This window comes from Hyposmocoma kahamanoa, unplaced genomic scaffold (assembly GCF_003589595.1).
Source record: "Hyposmocoma kahamanoa isolate Upper Pololo Valley unplaced genomic scaffold, ASM358959v1 230, whole genome shotgun sequence".
NCBI lineage: Eukaryota > Metazoa > Arthropoda > Insecta > Lepidoptera > Cosmopterigidae > Hyposmocoma > Hyposmocoma kahamanoa.
Window position 1 is genome coordinate 1,999,495 of NW_020653749.1, and position 9,880 is coordinate 2,009,374.

Consider the following 9,880-nt stretch of genomic DNA (forward strand, 5'->3'; position numbering starts at 1 on the left):
ATGATGGTGGTGGTGGTGGTGATGATAGTGATGGTGGTGGTGGTAGTGGTGATGATGGTGATGATGGTGTTGGTGGTGAAGTGGTGGTGGTGGTGGCGGTGGAGGTGGTGGTGATGATGGTGATGATAATGATAATAGTAATAATAAATTCTTAATGCCATTATATCCTAAACTAAATGCAATTTGGAGCATATAGAATCATACCAAAATCATTTAACAGGCTGTACTGTGAAGGAACCGACGAAAAAAGAAGACACGTTCACGATAGGCCTTTATAAATAGGACCTTAATGCTGATGAAAGACGATGATCTTCATAAGAGATTGTTGGGACGTAATTTGCTTGACACCATTTATTACTACACGCGTTTCATAACTTAAATAAACAAACGGGAGTGCACGAAAGGAGCCTCCCCGCACGCCAAAAGTTTACACTGTAGAGGTGGACACGCTTAAATTAGAGTTTTGGGACCCTGTTGGGCACAGCAAAAACACACGGAGAGGGCGTTTAAACATTTAACAAATAAAATCTTCAAAAACTTTTTAAAAAACAAAATGCAATTTATACAAAAAGACAATTCTTAAATCTCAAATAAAAACCATTGCAATACTATATTATTATTTTGAAAGATGAATAAATATCCATATATGCTATTAACAAAGAAAATAAAAGTAAAAAGGCAACAATCGGCGCGTACCTTATTACAAAAAGAAAATAAATAAAGAAACTGGTATCAATGAATGACTTGAAAGTCTTCTACTCTAAATTCCTAAACCATCACGAAGTCAAAGTCAAAGTCAAATATTATTTATTCCATAGGTAAATTAAATTTACACTTGAAAACGTCACATTTAAGCTACTGCTCGTTCACTGCGCTGACCTCCCTGAGAAGAACGAGTAAGAAACTCTAGGGATTGCTCTTTTCAAATAAACGTAAATGCTATGGAATACACTTTGAATCAAATTTGTGTGGTTTCTGGTGCCGTGTCGTCTTTCCATACATCTTTATCTAACACGTAGTCTTCAATTTTGTAATATGATTTTTCGATCAAAATATTTTCAATGTAGTTTTTAAACTTAGGACATGATAAACTTAGTATATGCTCCTGAATCTTATTGTAAAAACGTATACAGTTGCCCAGAAAAGAGTTGTTTACCTTGGTTAAACGAAATCGTGGTACCATGAGTTTGGACTTAACTCTAAGGTTAATATTATGGATATCTTCTTTCTTATTGAAATTATGTATATTTTTACGGGCATATAAAATATTTGAGTAAATGTACTGTGATGCCACAGTCATGATACCAGTCTCCTTAAACTTTTCTCTCAAAGAAACCCGAGAGCCTAGACGGTACACAGAACGAATCGCTCGTTTTTGCAATACAAATATGGTTTGAATATCTGCTGCTATACCACACATGAGAATCCCGTAGGACATTATACTATGGAAGTAACTAAAGTAAACTAGTGTAGCAGTACTAACATCGGTAAGCTCACGTATTCTGCGAACTGTGTATGCAGCGGAGCTTAATCTGTAACGATTTATTACTAATGGTTGTGAATAAAGCGAGACCTGAGACCCGAAAAGAGCAGCGCTTGCAACAAATAACGAACGGAGTCAGCGGGTCGAAGTATCAATATTTGCGCTGTAGCGAGCGCCGCGCCCCGCGTACAGCCCGTAGGATCTTAACCACGAGTTCAGGCCGACTAAAGCTTGACGTCATGAATGGAGAGCTAGCCAGCAGTGCAGCATACGAATCGTCACCCTATCTGGTGCTCAACCCAAGTCAATGTAAAAATAATATAAAATATTAAATACCAGTTCGTTAATTTAAAAAAAAACCTTTTTTTTACACATACGTTGCGAAAATAAAGCTATTGTAAGGTATCCGTTATACGTCTTTTTAAACGATTTCAAAAAAAGAGAACGTACTCGTTTTGTGTGATTTTTTTGGTATGTTAAGCGATTACTCCGATGTTTGTGAACCGATTTCGATGGTTCTGTTTTTTTGTTGGAAGTGGGTACCTCAGTAGTGGTCTCATTCAAATTTGAAGAAACATTCCATCTCTAAGGGTGGCAAATTACGTAATGAATCCGGTTTATTCCAATTCACCTACTTTCCGTTAACTGATTTCTATAAAACTTGGCATTGGATGTTGGTGTGTCGTAGAACACTTTTCTAAAATAAAATGCACGCTTTTGCTACTTTTATATTACTTTTTGTTACTAGCATACGTAACCACGTAATACAAGTGGTCATCTTCTATAAGTACGTGTCATTTTGACATTTATCAAAAACCGGATACATCACAATATACTCCCTCTCATAAATTCAAACGTAGAGGAGCCTTCCTCACCCTCTGTAAACGCCGAACTGGTGTGGAAGCCACCTCTTTACAAATAAAATCATTTACATTTTTGGTTACAATATTCTCCTGCTCTATGTATACAGGTTCAACGTGTACATTTTCAGACTCTACATTTACAGGCTCTACATTTATATTTTCAGTCTCTACATTTACATTTTCATACTCTCCATTTTCAGACTCTACATTTACTTTTTCAAACTGTACATTTACATTTTCAGACTGTACATTTATATTTTCTTTCACGTTAGTATTTTGGGATACCGAACCTACAATTTGGTCTATATGTCTCTTTGAAATTAGATATCCTCCGACTACTTTACATAAATAAGTTCTTTGTCCCAAAGCTTCGTCAATGATACAATTTCACAAATTGTTTTTTGTTTAGATGTCTATAATCCGTAGAATAAACCTCTTCCCCTTCTTTAAATACCACATCTCTTCTTTTACTCTTTTCCATCATTCCTTCCTTCCCTTGCTCCTTAAATGCTTCTCAATTTTCTTTGAAACATAAGCTGAGATGGAGAAGTACCAGTAGAAACGTGAATTGAATTTCTATAGTGAAATAAATACCGATTCATTATGGTTTCAAAAGATTTATTTGCATTTTTCTTGTCTTTTATCTTTTTTGAAGGCATTCAACACACCCAACTTAAAACTTTTAACAGCATTTTCAGCAAAGCCGTTGGTGGATGGGTGGAATGGTGGAGTAGTTTCCTGTTACCATTTTTGCTAAGATATTCAGAAAATTCTCTTGAACAGAATGTAGTAGCATTGTCTGTAATAACCTTTTTTGGTAAGCCGTATTTAGAAAACCATTTCTAAATTTTTCAACAGTGCTATTTGCATTTATACTTTTCATAATAAACGCTACTGCCTCCGTGGCCGAACGGTTACCATGCCGGACTGCCACGCAGAGGTCCCAGTTTCGATTCCCGGGCCGGGAGAAATATTTGTATGGCCTACAATTATTTCTCTCGTGAGTTTGGGTGTAATTTGTGGTTGTCTATATATGTGGTCATGGCTCCCGCGACACAGGGTTTCCCTAGTGCGGGGCTATGTTGAATGCGTGCGGTATTTATTTATTTACTGGCCATTTAGAATAAGTCAACAATCAATAAAATATTTTTACCTGAAATTGGACCTAAAAAGTCTGCATGTACTCTCTCATAAGGTGTATTAGTTTTTGGGCATGAAATAATTTTAGATTTAGGCAGTTCAGGACGCATAGACATACAAATATTACAACTTTTAACAAAGTCCTCAAATGCTTTGTCTAAGTTAGGCCACCAAAAATAGGATCTAACATTGCTTTTCATTTTAACAATACCTACATGAGTAAAATGCAGCTAATTCAACAAAAAAACATGTAATTTCTTTGGAATTACTACTCTATAACCCCACATGATTACATCTTTGTCAATATATATTCATCTTTCCGTTGGAAAATTGGCCTAAGGGTGTCATTGATGTTATTGGAAAAACCATGTTGTATATAGCACTCCAAATAGGATCTTTCCTAGTCTCTGACCTTACCACATCAATCTATTATATTCTGATCTTCAATAAAATTATTAACATACATAACCGTGACATGCAATCAGCATTTATGTTATTTGACCCGTTAATATAAATATATTTAATGTGTAATCGAAATTAATTAGGAACAAAGACCATCTTTGTAACCTTCCTGCTGCTATTGGTGGGAAACTTTTGTGTTCACCAAAAAGCGCTTTTAATGGCTTGTGTTTAGACAGTAATTAAAATTTTGTACCCACTAAATATCGACAACTTATTAACTGCCCAGTAAATAGCTAAAGCTTCTTTATGAATTACAGAATATAGTTTTTCTGCATTTATGTAATAAAATTTGAAATAAAAGTAATAGGTCTCTCGGAACCATCTGGCATGATATGACGCAAAACTGCTCCAATGCCATTATTAGAAACGTCACAAGCAAGTCTTAAGGGTAAATCTCTGTTAAAACGTATCGAAACTTTATCAGATGCAACTTCTTTTTTGATAGTTTGGAAACTTTGTTCACATTCTTTTGCAAATTGAAATTTCCTATCTTTTTGTAATAGCTTGTAAAGTGGCTGTAATTTATTTGACATGTTAGGAATAAACTTTGCATAATAATTTACCATTCCTATCCAAGACCTTAATTCTATAATGTTTTTAGGCACAGAAGCATGAATAATGCCATCTGAACGTGACATATCTTTTTTTAAACCTTCTTTTGAAATAACATGCCCCAGATGTTTAATTTCACTTTGAAAAATGTGCATTTATCCTTGTTTAAACGAATACCAACCTCCTTAAAACATCTTAAAACTTCCCTTAAGTTTTCAAGATGTTCAAAATCTTTGGTTCTTCCTTCCGCAACTTCCGCAACTACAACATCGTCAATGTAATTTACTACCTCCTTTGCACCTAGCAACACTTTTTCGAGTTTGGCTTGAAAAACCGCACTAGCAGGCTTTGTACCATATGGCAACCTGCTTAATCTAAAAATCCCTTTAGGTGTAGACCATGCTAACAATTTCCCCGTGCATTCGTCTAATATGAGATAATTAAATACATTTCTCGAATCCAGAGTACTAAATTTCTCGCCTCCTTGTAATGCTGTAAATATTTCGTCAATTCTAGGCAAAGGATGGTTGATATTCTTTATGATATCTCTTATTTACTGTAACTGTAACTGACCATTTTCCTTCACCACAGGAACTAAAGGTGTACCCCATTCGGAAGTTTCTATTTTAGTAATCACCCCCTGCTTTTGTAACTTTGTCAATTCTTTGTTAACTTTGTCCTTAAAAGCATAAGGAATTCCCTGTTATATGTTTTCAATTCCAATTGTGTAGGCTTTAATGTAATGTTTGCAAATTTTTGTTTGTAAACACTTTCAGGAATACAAGAAACTGCTGTTCCAGTATTCAGCTCCATACTAATTGGAATTGAATTCACATTACATTGTAAAATAAATTGTGATTGATGATTCTTGTTCTATTTAAATTATTTATTGGCTTGCTCTTGCGTACTGCTGACAAATGCCCAATTTTCTTACAATTTTTACATTTGTACGTCTTATATTTGCACCGTGCAAATGAATGATTTGCCTTACCGCAATAGGTACTTATTTGAAGCGCTTTTACTCGAACCCTTTTTTCTATATTGTCACTTTTATATGGCATTCCAGAAGACACCGTTGTCACTTTATTAGTTGAGGAATGTGGTTGTTTACAAGCCACATCTTTATTTAAAAAAATTCTAATAAATCTTTAATTTATTTAGTACTTGGTTTTTTGCATAATCTGTCCCACATGGCTTCAGACTTTAAATCAGTTATGAACCTATCCTTTACTCGTTGTCGAATAAAACGAAATGAAAATTATACCTTTCCGCCATGGAAAAAAAAATATTTTTGCAACTCATCGCCAAATTGGTTTGTCGTAGAACACTTTTCTAAAATTAAATGCACGTTTTTACTACCTTTAAATTACTTTTTATTGCTCGCACACGTAATTACGTAATACAAGTAGCCATCTTCTATAGAGGTGGGTGATAAATAACGTCACGATGAAAAAATCACGATGATCCGCCGTCAAACAGAATCGCCGTGACTCGTTCCGAAGGAACGATTTCCAAAGTCACATAGGTGTTCCTCCGTTCCAATAGCTATCCCCGTCACTCACATCACGACATACGTATTTGATACAAGGCGCGATCTCCGTTTCGAGGTGACTGAGCACGCCACTCGTTATAGTTCTCTTCAAGTGCTCACTCGCAAGGGTCGTAGGTGCTTATTAGTACTAGATAGGGCAGATGAAAAAAATCTGCAGCAGTTACTATAAACCTATTTATTAACAAAGTAAAATTCGTAAAAAAAGTAAGATTCGCATTAAATAAGTAACAAACAAAATTACATTAAATATGTTTTATATAAATATTATTTCTGTTACATTTTTAAATAAAAGTGTACCACAATCTTATTAATTTCTATTATTTAATAATTCTATTTTTTTTTAAAGATTTTTATTTCGAAAAGTACTTTTAACCTTGAACATCGGATGATCGGAACACATCGGAAAGGTCATTGCGTCAAGTGTTTGCTAATTGAAAAGTTATTGCATATACAATTTTGCATAATTTATTTTTGCTTTTTTAAAATATTTTGTCGTTTAGCAAGTTGTGAGAAATATAATCTGTTTTGCGTATAAATAAAGTGTAAAATATCAATATAATTTAATTACAAGTATACATATACGTGAACATAGTTAACTGTATATAAATGAACATAGTTAAATGTACATAAAGTACTTTTCAGTGAAGATGGCAGATTCACGCAAAACAAAATCTAGTAATTTATGGAATTGTTTCGAAGACTCTGGGGACAGTGTAAATAAAATAGCTACGTGTAAAATTTGTAATGTTAAACTTAGTTATAGATCTTCAACAAGTAATTTAAAAAAACACTTTTTTTTTATACATGACAGGCAAATGACTCTACTCCACCTGATGTTAAGTGGAAAGTGGTATCCAAACGCGAAGGAACCTAGTGCAGCGATGAAACCCTCACTGCACTAGCCACCTCCACCCTGCCTGCCTACAATATGCCTCTTCACGCCTCGTTTGAAGGACCCCATATCATAAGAGGGAGGGAAGACATGTGCCGGAAGGGAGTTCCATTTGTCAACCGTGCGGCAGAGAAAGGAGCCACCGAACCTTTTAGTACGCAATGGAATGCGGCAGGTAGTGAAACTACGAAGGCCAGCACGCGTGCTTCTGAGCAGGAACGGGGAAAGGGTTGAACAGGTTGAACAGCTCTTCAGAGCACTCACCATGGTACATGCGGTAAAAGGCGCTAAGCGATGCAACATCTCTACGCAGTTGCAGAGGTTCCAGGAGTGATGAGACCTCTTCGTCGCCTATAACTCGAGTAGCACGACGCTGTAATTTATCCAAGGCATCGAGTAGGTACTTGGCGGAGCCGTCCCACAAGTGCGAACAATACTCAACGCAAGACCGGACCTGTGTTTTGTACAGCAGGCATAACTGGTCCGGCGTGAAAAAACGTCGCACCTTGTTCAGGACTCCGAATTTCCGTGAGGCTGTTTTGATCACAGATTCGATGTAGCTCCTTGGATTCAAATCACAGCAGATTTCCATACCAAGCTAGGTAAAACTGCTCTGAGGTGAAAATGATGTGCTCATCAGAGAAGGCTTGGGAAGGAACGGCGACAATTTTGTTGTTAACGCGCAAACCTGTGTTTTCTTGGCGTTGAACTCAACAAGATTTCTATATCCCCATGCAGAGATGAGGTCCAATATGCCTCCTTAACTTAACTGCCTCCGTGGCCGAACGGTTACCATGCCGGACTGCCACGCAGAGGTCCCAGGTTCGATTCCCGGGCCGAGAGAAATAGTTGTATGGCCTACAATTATTTCTCTCGTGAGTTTGGGTGTTATTTGTGGTTGTCTATGTGTGTGTCCATGGCACCCGCGACACAGGGTTTCCCTAGTGCGGGGCTATGTTGAGTGTGTGCGTTATTTATTTAAAAAAAAAATATCCTATTGAGCTCACCGACAAGATTAGATCGCTCTCTGTCAGTATCGGCGCGCCCAGCTGCGGGGAATCCGTGATATCCCCCATGAACAGTGCTATCATCTGCTTAACAATGAATATTCCCAAGTGGAAACATATCATTGATATGCAGAAGGAAAAGCGTGGGAGATAGGACGGATCCCTGCGGTACGCCGGCGTTCACATTCACGAACCTCGAAATGCTGCCGTCAGAAACGACGCGAATTCTCCGCTCACGAAGGAAATCGGCAATCCAGCTGCATAACTGGGCTAGCAAACCGTACACCGGGAGCTTGGAGAGAAGAGCTTTGTGCCAGACCCGATCGAACGCTTTGGCTATATCGAGGCTAACAGCCAACGACTCGCCACGTTTGTCTATAGCTTCACCCCAAATATGCGATAAGTACGCTAGAAGGTCACCCGTTGATCGTTTCGGACGAAACCCATACTGCCGATCATTAATTATGAAGTGATCTTCTAGGTATTGGGTCAGTTGTTTATTAAGGATCCGCTCTAAGACCTTGCATATTATGGAAGTAATGACTATGGGACGGTATTTATGCGGGTCTGACTGGTCGCCTTTTTTGGGAACTGGTTGCACATTAGCCTCTCTCCAAGAGTCCGGCACACGACCTGAAGAGAGTGACAGACGATACAGTCGCGTTAGCACGGGGGTCAACTCAGCTGCGCAGTTCCTAAGTACAATCGCTGGGATACCATCAGAACCACTAGCTTTCCGGACGTGGAGAGACTGCAGCTGCGTACGCACATCGCATTGTCTGATACGAATATCAGACATCGTGTAGCCAGAGTGAGGTAGAGTTGGTGGCTGTGCGTTACAGTCGTCGAGACAGGAGTTAGCCGCAAACAGATTTGCCAAGAGGTCGGCTTTATCTTGCGGCTTGTGGGCTAGATTGCCGTCAGAATATCTCAGCGGGGGCAGCGAGGGCCGGCAGAAGTTCGACGCAACAGCTCTGGCCAGACGCCAGTAACTACGACTACCAGTGGGATGCGTCAGGAGTTCTTGGCCAACTCATGCGACGCGCTGAGCATCCGCTCTGATGTACGCTCTTTTGCAAGACCTGGTGGCATTATTGTAGGCTGTTTTAAGTGAGTTCGTATTGGGATCGTCTGAAGCTCGGCCCTTGATCCAAGCGCGGTATGCAGCCTGTTTGTTCTCAACAGCCACAGCACACTCGCGGTTGAACCAGCGGCCGCGCCTCCCTTTACTGACGAGATCCGAATGCGGGATGTGGTATTCCATCCTGATTAAGATCTGATCAGCAACCGCAGTCGTGTTAGCTGTTGAATCCACCTCACTAAAATAGCGCTGCCGCCAAGGAACGGATGCAAAATAGTCCCGCATACCGTCCCAATCTGCTGACGCATAATGCAGGACGTCTCTACTTTGTATAAAATCGTTAATTGCAATTTAGGCACTAGTGAACTGTTAAGCCACATTTCATTTAGGATCGGCAGCATGCGTGTTCAAAGACTGTTTTCGTTACCTTGCTATACCAATAATGTCACGTATAATAATCCAATCTTTCGGATGTGTAGAACGTACAATGATATATGTAAAGATGTAGATATGTTCTCTCAGAGTCATAAAATATTTATGAATAGCTGTACACAAATATTAAATTATATTCCTGTGTAGTTATATTACTTTTAAGAAGTGAGGTACTTAAGTATTTTTTCCCCCTCTTTTTTATCTAATTTTAATGTATAAAAGTTAAGCCCTTTAAATGAATTTATCTTATTCAAATGTTGTGCATAGCTGTAATAAGGAATGCAAATTTACTTACTGTTTTTATGTATCTACCTGTATAGTCTACTTATTAGTTTGTGCTCTGTAGCTGTGCCAAATAAATAAAAATAAAAAATAAATAAATAATCTTTAGTAAACCTAATTACTACTATCTTCTC